The sequence below is a fragment of the Amblyomma americanum genome, chromosome 5, assembly GCF_052857255.1.
Source record: "Amblyomma americanum isolate KBUSLIRL-KWMA chromosome 5, ASM5285725v1, whole genome shotgun sequence".
NCBI classification, from domain to species: domain Eukaryota; kingdom Metazoa; phylum Arthropoda; class Arachnida; order Ixodida; family Ixodidae; genus Amblyomma; species Amblyomma americanum.
Window position 1 is genome coordinate 21,940,527 of NC_135501.1, and position 12,755 is coordinate 21,953,281.

At 50.0% G+C, this 12,755-nt stretch overlaps 1 long non-coding RNA gene across 1 annotated transcript; it reads right to left on the reverse strand.

The window, feature by feature from the left end:
• Positions 1–8,740: 8,740 nt before the first annotated feature.
• On the reverse strand, positions 8,741–12,479 carry LOC144132314 (uncharacterized). Its single transcript, XR_013314775.1, has 3 exons — positions 11,757–12,479; positions 11,511–11,638; positions 8,741–10,994 (listed from the first exon to the last, which is right to left on the reverse strand). It is a non-coding gene; the product is annotated as an uncharacterized LOC144132314 (long non-coding RNA).
• Between the last annotated feature and the right edge of the window lie 276 nt (positions 12,480–12,755).

Sequence of the window (12,755 nt, forward strand, 5' to 3'; positions counted from 1 at the left end):
CCTCATCGAAAACGCACACATCTTGCTGTCGTCACTTGATGACATTTTTCTGGACATGCGTGTTCTTCCAGCGTCAGCGTTCATGCATCGCACTGTGACGTCATCGGAGCCAACAGCTATAAAAGAAGCCACCCAGGAATACAGCTTCAGTGGGCACGGCGGACTCGGATCGACCATGTTGCTAACGGAAACACCGTTCTTCGTACTGCAGGTTATCCTGGGTTCCGCTGCATTACGAACAACTGGACTCGTGTGGCCCCACGGTGCTTGCTGCTGCGATGGAAATCGAACCCTCATCGAAAACGCACACATCTTGCTGTCGTCACTTGATGACATTTTTCTGGACATGCGTGTTCTTCCAGCGTCAGCGTTCATGCATCGCACTGTGACGTCATCGGAGCCAACAGCTATAAAAGAAGCCACGCAGGAATACAGCTTCAGTGGGCACGGCGGACTCGGATCGACCATGTTGCTAACGGGAACACCGTTCTTCGTACTGCAGGTTATCCTGGGTTCCGCTGCATTACGAACAACTGGACTCGTGTGGCCCCATGGCGCTTGCTGCTGCGATGGAAATCGGACCCTCATCGAAAACGCACACATCTTGCTGTCGTCAATTGACAATTTTCTGGACATGCGTATTCTTCCAGCGTCAACGTTCATGCATCACACTGTGACGTCATCGGAGCCAACAGCTATTAAAGAAGCCACGCAGGAATACAGCTTCAGTGGGCACGGCGGACTCGGATCGACCATGTTGCTAACGGAAACACCGTTCTTCGTACTGCAGGTTATCCTGGGTTCCGCTGCATTACGAACAACTGGACTCGTGTGGCCCCATGGCGCTTGCTGCTGCGATGGAAATCGGACCCTCATCGAAAACACACACATCTTGCTGTCGTCACTTGATGACACTTTTCTGAACATGCGTGTTCTTCCAGCGTCAACGTTCATGCACCGCACTGTGACGTCATCGGAGCCAACAGCTATAAAAGAAGCCACGCAGGAATACAGCTTCAGTGGGCACGGCGGACTCGGAACGACCATGTTGCTAACGGAAACACCGTTCTTCGTACTCCAGGCTTTCCTGGGTTCCGCTGCATTACGAACAACTGGACTCGTGTGGCCCCATGGCGCTTGCTGCTGCGATGGAAATCGGACCCTCATCGAAAACGCACACATCTTGCTGTCGTCACTTGACAATTTTCTGGACATGCGTGTTCTTCCAGCGTCAGTGTTCATGCATCGCACTGTGACGTCATCGGAGCCAACAGCTATAAAAGAAGCCACGCAGGAATACAGCTTCAGTGGGCACGGCGGACTCGGATCGACCATGTTGCTAACGGAAACACCGTTCTTCGTACTGCAGGTTATCCTGGGTTCCGCTGCATTACGAACAACTGGACTCGTGTGGCCCCATGGCGCTTGCTGCTGCGATGGGAATCGGACCCTCATCGAAAACGCACACATCTTGCTGTCGTCACTTCATGACACTTTTCTGGACATGCGTGTTCTTCCAGCGTTAACGTTCAGGCATCGCACTGTGACGTCATCGGAGCCAACAGCTATAAAAGAAGCCACGCAGGAATACAGCTTCAGTGGGCAGTGCGGACTCGGATCGACCATGTTGCTAACGGGAACACCGTTCTTCGTACTGCAGGTTATCCTGGGTTCCGCTGCATTACGAACAACTGTACTCGTGTGGCCCCATGGCGCTTGCTGCTGCGATGGAAATCGGACCGTCATCGAAAACGCACACATCTTGCTGTCGTCACTTGATGACACTTTTCTGGACATGCGTGTTCTTCCAGCGTCAGCGTTCATGCATCGCACTGTGACGTCATCGGAGCCAACAGCTATAAAAGAAGCCACGCAGGAATACAGCTTCAGTGGGCACGGCGGACTCGGATCGACCATGTTGCTAACGGAAACACCGTTCGTCGTATTGCAGGTTATCCTGGGTTCCGCTGCATTACGAACAACTGGACTCGTGTGGCCCCATGGCGCTTGCTGCTGCGATGGAAATCGGACCCTCATCGAAAACGCACACATCTTGCTGTCGTCACTTGATGACACTTTTCTGGACATGCGTGTTCTTGCAGCGTCAACGTTTATGCATCGCGCTGTGACGTCATCGGAGCCAACAGCTACAAAAGAAGCCACGCAGGAATACAGCTTCAGTGGGCACGGCGGACTCGGATCGACCATGTTGCTAACGGAAACACCGTTCTTCGTACTGCAGGTTATCCAGGGTTCCGCTGCATTACGAACAACTGGACTCGTGTGGCCCCATGGCGCTTGCTGCTGCGATGGAAATCGGACCCTCATCGAAAACGCACACATCTTGCTGTCGTCACTTGACAATTTTCTGGACGTGCGTGTTCTTCCAGCGTCAGTGTTCATGCATCGCACTGTGACGTCATCGGAGCCAACAGCTATAAAAGAAGCCACGCAGGAATACAGCTTCAGTGGGCACGGCGGACTCGGATCGACCATGTTGCTAACGGAAACACCGTTCTTCGTACTGCAGGTTATCCTGGGTTCCGCTGCATTACGAACAACTGGACTCGTGTGGCCCCATGGCGCTTGCTGCTGCGATGGGAATCGGACCCTCATCGAAAACGCACACATCTTGCTGTCGTCACTTCATGACACTTTTCTGGACATGCGTGTTCTTCCAGCGTCAACGTTCATGCATCGCACTGTGACGTCATCGGAGCCAACAGCTATAAAAGAAGCCACGCAGGAATACAGCTTCAGTGGGCAGTGCGGACTCGGATCGACCATGTTGCTAACGGGAACACCCTTCTTCGTACTGCAGGTTATCCTGGGTTCCGCTGCATTACGAACAACTGGACTCGTGTGGCCCAATGGCGCTTGCTGCTGCGATGGAAATCGGACCCTCATCGAAAACGCACACATCTTGCTGTCGTCACTTGATGACACTTTTCTGGACATGCGTGTTCTTCCAGCGTCAACGTTCATGCATCGCCCTGTGACGTCTTCGGAGCCAACAGCTATAAAAGAAGCCACGCAGGAATACAGCTTCAGCGGGCACGGCGGACTCGGATCGACCATGTTGCTAACGGAAACACCGTTCTTCGTACTGCAGGTTATCCTGGGTTCCGCTGCATTACGAACAACTGGACTCGTGTGGCCCCATGGCGCTTGCTGCTGCGATGGAAATCGGACCCTCATCGAAAACGCACACATCTTGCTGTCGTCACTTGATGACACTTTTCTGGACATGCGTGTTCTTCCAGCGTCAGCGTTCATGCATCGCACTGTGACGTCATCGGAGCCAACAGCTATAAAAGAAGCCACGCAGGAATACAGCTTCAGTGGGCACGGCGGACTCGGATCGACCATGTTGCTAACGGAAACACCGTTCTTCGTACTGCAGGTTATCCTGGGTTCCGCTGCATTACGAACAACTGGACTCGTGTGGCCCCATGGCGCTTGCTGCTGCGATGGAAATCGGACCCTCATCGAAAACGCACACATCTTGCTGTCGTCACTTGATGACACTTTTCTGAACATGCGTGTTCTTCCAGCGTCAACGTTCATGCACCGCACTGTGACGTCATCGGAGCCAACAGCTATAAAAGAAGCCACGCAGGAATACAGCTTCAGTGGGCACGGCGGACTCGGAACGACCATGTTGCTAACGGAAACACCGTTCTTCGTACTCCAGGCTTTCCTGGGTTCCGCTGCATTACGAACTACTGGACTCGTGTGGCCCCATGGCACTTGCTGCTGCGATGGAAATCGGACCCTCATCGAAAACGCACACATCTTGCTGCCGTCACTTGACAATTTTCTGGACATGCGTGTTCTTCCAGCGTCAGTGTTCATGCATCGCACTGTGACGTCATCGGAGCCAACAGCTATAAAAGAAGCCACGCAGGAATACAGCTTCAGTGGGCACGGTGGACTCGGATCGACCATGTTGCTAACAGAAACACCGTTCTTCGTACTGCAGGTTATCCTGGGTTCCGCTGCATTACGAACAACTGGACTCGTGTGGCCCCATGGCGCTTGCTGCTGCGATGGGAATCGGACCCTCATCGAAAACGCACACATCTTGCTGTCGTCACTTCATGACACTTTTCTGGACATGCGTGTTCTTCCAGCGTCAACGTTCATGCATCGCACTGTGACGTCATCGGAGCCAACAGCTATAAAAGAAGCCACGCAGGAATACAGCTTCAGGGGGCAGTGCGGACTCGGATCGACCATGTTGTTAACGGGAACACCGTTCTTCGTACTGCAGGTTATCCTGGGTTCCGCTGCATTACGAACAACTGGACTCGTGTGGCCCAATGGCGCTTGCTGCTGCGATGGAAATCGGACCCTCATCGAAAACGCACAGATCTTGCTGTCGTCACTTGATGACACTTTTCTGGACATGCGTGTTCTTCCAGCGTCCACGTTCATGCATCGCCCTGTGACGTCTTCGGAGCCAACAGCTATAAAAGAAGCCACGCAGGAATACAGCTTCAGCGGGCACGGCGGACTCGGATCGACCATGTTGCTAACGGAAACACCGTTCTTCGTACTGCAGGTTATCCTGGGTTCCGCTGCATTACGAACAACTGGACTCGTGTGGCCCCATGGCGCTTGCTGCTGCGATGGAAATCGGACCCTCATCGAAAACGCACACATCTTGCTGTCGTCACTTCATGACACTTTTCTGGACATGCGTATTCTTCCCGCGTCAACGTTCATGCATCGCACTGTGACGTCATCGGAGCCAACAGCTATAAAAGAAGCCACGCAGGAATACAGATTCAGTGGGCACAGCGGACTCGGATCGACCATGTTGCTAACGGGAACACCGTTCTTCGTACTGCAGGTTATCCTGGGTTCCGCTGCATTACGAACAACTGTACTCGTGTGGCCCCATGGCGCTTGCTGCTGCGATGGAAATCGGACCCTCATCGAAAACGCACACATCAAGCTGTCGTCACTTGATGACACTTTTCTGGACATGCGTGTTCTTCCAGCGTCAGCGTTCATGCATCGCACTGTGACGTCATCGGAGCCAACAGCTATAAAAGAAGCCACGCAGGAATACAGCTTCAGTGGGCACGGCGGACTCGGATCGACCATGTTGCTAACGGAAACACCGTTCTTCGTACTGCAGGTTATCCTGGGTTCCGCTGCATTACGAACAACTGGACTCGTGTGGCCCCATGGAGCTTGCTGCTGCGATGGAAATCGGACCCTCATCGAAAACGCACACATCTTGCTGTCGTCACTTGATGACACTTTTCTGGACATGCGTGTTCTTGCAGCGTCAACGTTTATGCATCGCGCTGTGACGTCATCGGAGCCAACAGCTACAAAAGAAGCCACGCAGGAATACAGCTTCAGTGGGCACGGCGGACTCGGATCGACCATGTTGCTAACGGAAACACCGTTCTTCGTACTGCAGGTTATCCTGGGTTCCGCTGCATTACGAACAACTGGACTCGTGTGGCCCCATGGCGCTTGCTGCTGCGATGGAAATCGGACCCTCATCGAAAACGCACACATCTTGCTGTCGTCACTTGATGACACTTTTCTGGACATGCGTGTTCTTCCAGCGTCAACGTTCATGCATCGCACTGTGACGTCATCGGAGCCAAGAGCTATAAAAGAAGCCACGCAGGAATACAGCTTCAGTGGGCACGGCGGACTCGGATCGACCATGTTGCTAACGGAAACACCGTTCTTCGTACTGCAGGTTATCCTGGGTTCCGCTGCATTACGAACAACTGGACTCGTGTGGCCCCATGGCGCTTGCTGCTGCGATGGAAATCGGACCCTCATCGAAAACGCACACATCTTGCTGTCGTCACTTGATGACACTTTTCTGGACATGCGTGTTCTTCCAGCGTCAGCGTTCATGCATCGCACTGTGACGTCATCGGAGCCAACAGCTATAAAAGAAGCCACGCAGGAATACAGCTTCAGTGGGCACGGCGGACTCGGATCGACCATGTTGCTAACGGGAACACCGTTCTTCGTACTGCAGGTTGGTAGTCATACCAGTACATTTCGTAGTGTCTGCCGCGGTATTGTTGTCCTGCCGTGCCCCCATTGTTGTCTTTCTTTGGCATACAATTGTTTTGTTTCTTGTAAATTGCTCCTCTGTGGCGACGTCGAAATTAATCCTGGCTCGTCTCAGAAGGAAATTCTGGAACAATTATTGGATGGTCAAGAGTCGCTTCAAGCTGAAATCACTGAAATTAAAACAGAGCTCGTTAAAACTGTAAATATAGTGACGGACCTGCAACGTGTACTATTAATGATGGAAAAAAAGCTTAATCAACCGTCAACCCTCACCGATCCGCCTCAGCAAATCCACACAACATTGAAATCAATAGAAAATGTCGATTTCAAGCCAAAAAAATAACCGATCTCGAAGATCGAAGCCGACGTTCGAACCTAATTATACACGAAATCGCTGAAGACCCTGAAGAGACTGAAACTACGCTGAAAGATAGAGTAATCAAGGAAGTATTTGAAGATAAACTGCAAGTTAGTTGCCTGTCTATAGGGCGTATACATAGGCTGGGACGTAACGGCGGGAAAAGGCCTATAATTATTTACCTGCAGAATTTTGTAGAAAAAAAGACAATAATGGAGAACGTTAGGAAACTAAAAGTCTCAGGTATGTCGATTCAGAATAACTACTCGCAGTGTACACTGAAGAAGCGCAAACTACTCTGGGATAGCTCGAAAGAAGACAGGGATAAAAAAAAAGGTCGCCCTTTTTCACGATAAGCTGAAAGTGGATAAAGATATGTTCGTCTGGGATGAACCCCAAAATAAGCGCGTAAAGATAGCCTCCTCAAAATCTAGAACACCTCAAGAGGACGAGGCATGACGTCACTCGGAACAATGCAAGCAGCTGCGCGTAGTGAACCTTAATGCACGTAGTTTAGTTAATAAAACAGCCAATCTTGAAATAACCTTATCACAGCATGATCCACACATTACAGTGATTACGGATACGTGGCTTCACAGCGAAGTGAATGATGATGATGTATTTCCTCCCGCCTACACGGTATTTCGAAAAGATAGAGAATCTAGAGGTGTTGCCATAGCTATCCTCATTAAGAAACAAATTTCGGCCGTCTTGCAGGACGAGGTACCAGAAATTGAATGCCTATGCGTAAAATTGTCTTGTTGGGGTCATAACTTTGTTTTATATTGCCGCCAATATTTGGAGTGTTTGTTCGTTTTTCAAATCTGCCGCGACACCACCTTATCGCTTTGTTTGCGACGCAAGACGCGACTAGATTTATTTCAATTGATCGCAGTCAGGCAAAGCTGATTCTACGTTGTTCCGGAATGTTCTAGGAACTTTGCGCCCTTTATCTCGAATGTTCGCTATCAGCTTTAAATTGAGCACGGCCGACAGCGGCGGGCATTCTGTTCGACGACCGCCGAGCACGCTTGTCGCTTCGCCGCCGCCGAGTGATTCAGTCCATTTTGGGTGCAAGTCAGCCCAAAAAACAGTTCTTTTAGAAGACCCTTTCGTCCGCCTTCATCGCTGCTTCGACTGCCGTCACCACTACGTGACATCTGGTGGAGGTGCTGGGTAACTTCCATGTTCCGGACGCCCCCTTCAAGTCGTGAACCCAGCCCTAAGCGCTTCACACCCGAGGACGAACCAGCAGCTCAGCGAGCCAGCCGACGTCTCCAGGGGCGCGATTACGGATCAGTCTCAAAAAACTGTCTCAATATTGAGACAGTGACGTCAAAATGACGACACCGAGAAATGCCGACCGCCGAATCGGCCAATGCGGAGCAAGGAGGCGGTGGGCTCCGCCCCGAAACCACTAATCGCACGACAAGGGACCGTAGACTAATGTTTTGCAGTAAAAACGCAGTGAATAAAAACGAGTAATGTTTTATTTTGCTAAGTAACTGTATTTCAAACCCAACAACACCAAGCAAAAGAACCAGTGTTTTCATTTTTGCAATTAAGTTTGCTGTTCAGTCACTTTTTTTGCCGCGAAGGTGTGCTGTCAGCGGTATAGCGTGAACATTTTAGTCTGAAAATCAACAAAAACGCAATGAAGAAAACAAGCATTGTTTTATTTTGGTAGTAAACTGTGTTGCAATCTCAACAACACGAAAGAAAATTAGAAGCATTCTCAGTTTTGCAATGAAATTTGCTGCAGGTTAACTTCTCTTGCCATGAGGGCGCGCTGGCAGTGGTATAACGTGAACATGGCGGCCTGTAAGAAAACAGCTCATTCCATGGCTAGTTCCTGTTTTTTCGCGTGTCGTCTAAAATCAAGGTACTTTGCGGATGTCTTAAGTGCGCAGAAAAATCTGATTGAAGGCAGTGAATGCTACGGGCCTGCCGAGATCAACTTACAAGCAGCGCTCGGCTCGAAAATCGACGAAGACAACTTTAGTCTGTGTTCTCGGTCGGCGCCTATCGATCGCCGAGTGACGTAAGGTTCTGTTTATTTTCTTTAGAAAATACCAGAAAACCATGAATCATCACATAGAAGCAACTGCCGACAGATAGGTGCAGCTGCTGATAGCTTGCAATCTCGGTGCGGGAAATGAGAGCCGACACGGCCTGCCTCTGTGGCAGCACTCTTCTGCCTCGTAACCAAGTGTTGCCGCCCACATCGGGCTAAGCACTTGATGTTCCGTTTGTATTTTTGTAGCTCCGTTCGGTTTATGTTCAGTTGTTGCCGTAGTTTCTTTTTATTCCTGTGCAAGATGCAGAAATTGTGATGTTTATGCTCCACTTTGTTTAGAGAGAAAGGAAGCACTTGACTTGATAACTTTGCTATTGTCACCGAGGAGAGAACGAGCTTGTTCCATTAACGTTATTTACTGATCATGTAGTAGATCCAGGGTCAACCTGGAAAGAAGTAGTTTGCTTGTATAGAGGCTAATTGCAACTGGGCAGAAAGTTGAGCAAGTTTGTTCATGTTTGCTGGTACAGAGCGCTTGAATTGCATATGATCCAGGGCAGTGAGGTAGGTAGGACAGGGCAGTGATGTGTAATATTGTATTGCTCAGCAGGCGGAGTGATGTTGGTATAACTGGGTTTGGTGAGGGCAGTGTTTTAAGGGCTTTAAATACTTTGCATAGCTTCTAACATGCACTTCCTTTCAGGTCGGAAGATCACTTGTTTTTGTTTTTTTAATTATGGTCCATCATATCTGAGACACCCTGTATACAAGCCACTCCAGTTTGAAAGCGAACAGCCAGTTGAAAATGACTAGGACATTAAATACCTAGGCGAAAAGTAGCTTGACAGCAGTTGCACTTATCACACATTATATGATAGCACAAGGAGCTTGTCCGGCCATTCGGCATTGTCACCGTCTCGTGTCATCATGGACAAGACTTCATAGCCCTGTGTTACGCAAACCAAGCTAGGTGTCAGTTATGGGGCAATAACCGAGTGCTCAAAATTTCCCACAATGGAGCTGCCTGTATATTCTTAGAGCTGTAGAGCATTTCCAGTAACGGTGTTGCATGATTTGTGATTGTAAACTAACCTCTAATCACACACCATCTCCTTGATGATGTGTCTGTGATGTTTACACATCTTTGTCTATCAGTGAAGATGTTCTAGTCATTCAGCAGTCATTGTAGCCACTGCACCTTACAATCTTTATTATGCATTGTTGTACAGCGGTTTCCTTGCAGTAGGTACAGCTTTTAGCACAGAGCGAAACCCCTAGCCACACACCATTACGCTAAAAGCTTAGCTTTGGTATTTACACTACTTATATGTGCCAAAATGTTTTGTAGTCCGGAAAATGCATCATGTACACTGTACTATGCCATATTTATTGTACAGGTAGCCTCTGTATGAAAGAAAACATGCACTTTGAACTCAATTTTTCAGATTTTTTTTTCTTAACTGCACTCAGAAATGCCATACGGTAATTGTACATCAAGGTAAAGTATGCTTGTATGTACACTGCCTTTTCTGCAATAGAAACACTCGTGTCAAATGCTGTGCCTAAAAAAATAAACGCGCTTACTGAATGTATGATGCAATAAAAAACAGCTTTTTGATTCCAACAAGCATCACAAATATTTCATGCCTTATTCCAGCACTACACGTTTGGTTCATGCATGTTCGTCACACAGGTAATGACCACAGGCACTCCACCAAGCTGGAAGGAGACAGCAGAGAAGGGGCAGGTGGGCTGACATAAGCATTGACAAAAGAGAGTTCAAAATGATGCTTTTCAGAAATTGGGCGAGCTGCTTCAACACCTTTTCCGTCTTCAGGAAGAGACTGTGCAACACGCTGCTGAGGGACTGGAAGATATACTAGCAAACACACTGAAAATGAAGTGGCAGCCGGTGGGGGCACTTGTTTGTCACTGCTGGCTTCTCGCTGCACACAGGTTGGCCAAGGGCACAACCACATCACACAATTGCTCACACACTTGCAGATGTGCGTTGTGCAATGACACAAGGAAATGACAGTGGCAACAGGGGAAGAGTGCCTGATACGACTCTCTATGCCAGCATGGTGAGTCGTCTCTGGACGCTAGATTTTCCATCGCAACTGCCGCTGCACCATCCCTCGGTACGCCTTCCTCTGGAGACGGGTCGTCCTAGAGAGGCCAAAAGTACAGCACCGTATGCTCTTCTCAGGAGGCAGGTGAGGAGGGATCCTGTCTGTACGAGGCAGCCACCATTTAGAGGTGGCCCGTTATCTGGGTCAGAGGTAGTGTCGCCTGCACCCTCTGCTGATATGGGCACATCCAAACAGAGGCTGTGAAGTGCAGCACGTGCGGTGATGATGCGCACTGTCCACTTCCACTGGCAGTGGTGCATCCGGTGTCCTTGAAAGCAACGGAAGCAGCTCTTCGGCACACCAATACAGCGCTCAGCCACAAATTGTGTGCAAGCATGTGGCGTGTTGTACAGGCCTTCTGCTGAGTCAGGTCTGTAATGTCATGCAACTGGTGCAGGCAGCCATGGCTCCAGTGGGTAGACATAGTTTCCTGCATAACAAAAAATGATGCAGCTAAGCATGTCCTTTCTCAGTGATCTCAACAGCATTACACGACACTCTGCTATACAGCAGAAAACTCACGCCAAGTAGCCCACATCCAGGCTTTGCTGAATATGACATTCAAGAGCATACATACATGCAGGATTTAGATGTATAAGTGAGCACTACTGTAAGTTCAGTCTTTTACCACCATATTCATATAAATGATGCGCTATGATTGCCTACAAAACACAAGCGCTGTCAGGTGCATTTTGCTTTGGTTTCTTCAACAGGAAAGGCTATGCATTTCAACAATGTAATATGTGTCCTGTGTTTCTGCTGCAATTATATTTAACAAAAGGAAAGGGTGGCAATACACTGTATCATACTGTAAAGTGTCTGCATTTGTGTAACTGTCCAGACTGATTCTTGTAGCTTTAGCAGATCCGGCCAAATGCATAGTGCTGGAGCTCAATAGATGTGACTGAGTTCGCCCGACGGGTGACACGGCTATTTTACTGCTTACCCAGAAAAAAAATCACCGTCGTCCAGCAGGCCTTCCTCCGCCTCGGAATGCCGCCAGACAAACGCGTCGCGGAAGTATCCGGGTCAGCGCGAGTCCACGGCCAGGATGCACATGTTCGCGCCACAGATCTGAGAAAAAACAAGCACAGCCCGTACTCACTCTCGCTGCCGAGGCCCGCACTTGTAGCTCATGCACTTGTAGCACTTGAACTCATGCGGTCAAAAACAGTGGCCGAGGTATACTCACTATTACGTCCGCAGCGTAGAACCGCTTGCGGCTCGTTCGCAGCACTGCCCCCAGACTCCTTGATAGTGATGAGTGCCCAATCGACACACCCGACGACGCCGGAGATGCTGCCGCGGCGAACGTTTAGGCAAAGGACGCCCTCCTTCGCCGCCGCCTTCCCCTCGGTTCTCCTCGGAAAGCGAACACCCCCCTTCTGTTACCCAACGTTGACATTGGTCTCCGCTGCCCGCCGCAAAGGCTTGTTCACAGTCGGTTGGGCTGCGCCGACGTTTTCTTCATTTCCAACGGCGCCTTGAAACCCACCGGAGGCGAAGAAGCGCAGCGCGCACAGCACTGCCGCTCCACTGACAGCGCACTCACCCGCGCACCTCCCAGTTCAACGGCGAGTTCGTCGCACAGACACTGCGCAGTCTCCTCGAAATAACTCTCCCGCGCGTCAAAGTCGTCTTCATGCACCCTCCGACACCGTTGCTCGCGCGGTCACCCGCGTATACGACGATGTAAACAGCCGCCATTTTCTGTCTCAAACGTGTTGATACTACTTTTTCCAGTCTCAAAAAATCGTCTCAATCTGCTCGCATAATTAGATGGCCAACGTCACCACTTCTGCGCCATTTACGACGTCAGTCAGTGACGAAAAAAATCAAAATGGCCGCCGACCAATAGGAGAGAGCCAAATGATATACTTTTTGAGACAATTTCGATTGAGACTGATCCGTAATCGCGCCCCAGGGAGAGGAGCCTGAGTTCGGGAAACTGCCGGACCGCACCAGACAGCGAAAAGACGCTGCTACCAGCACTGCAACCTCGCCAAAGATGTCGACACCGATCATACTGCAGCAGCCGCGGGTGCCGCCAACTTTCGATGGATCCCTAGGCGAAGACCCTGAAGAATGGTTGGACCAATTTGAGCGCGTGGCGTCATTCAACAAGTGGGATGATGCGGCAAAGATTGGACACGTTTTTTTCTCATTGGATGGCTCCGCACGCACGTGGTAC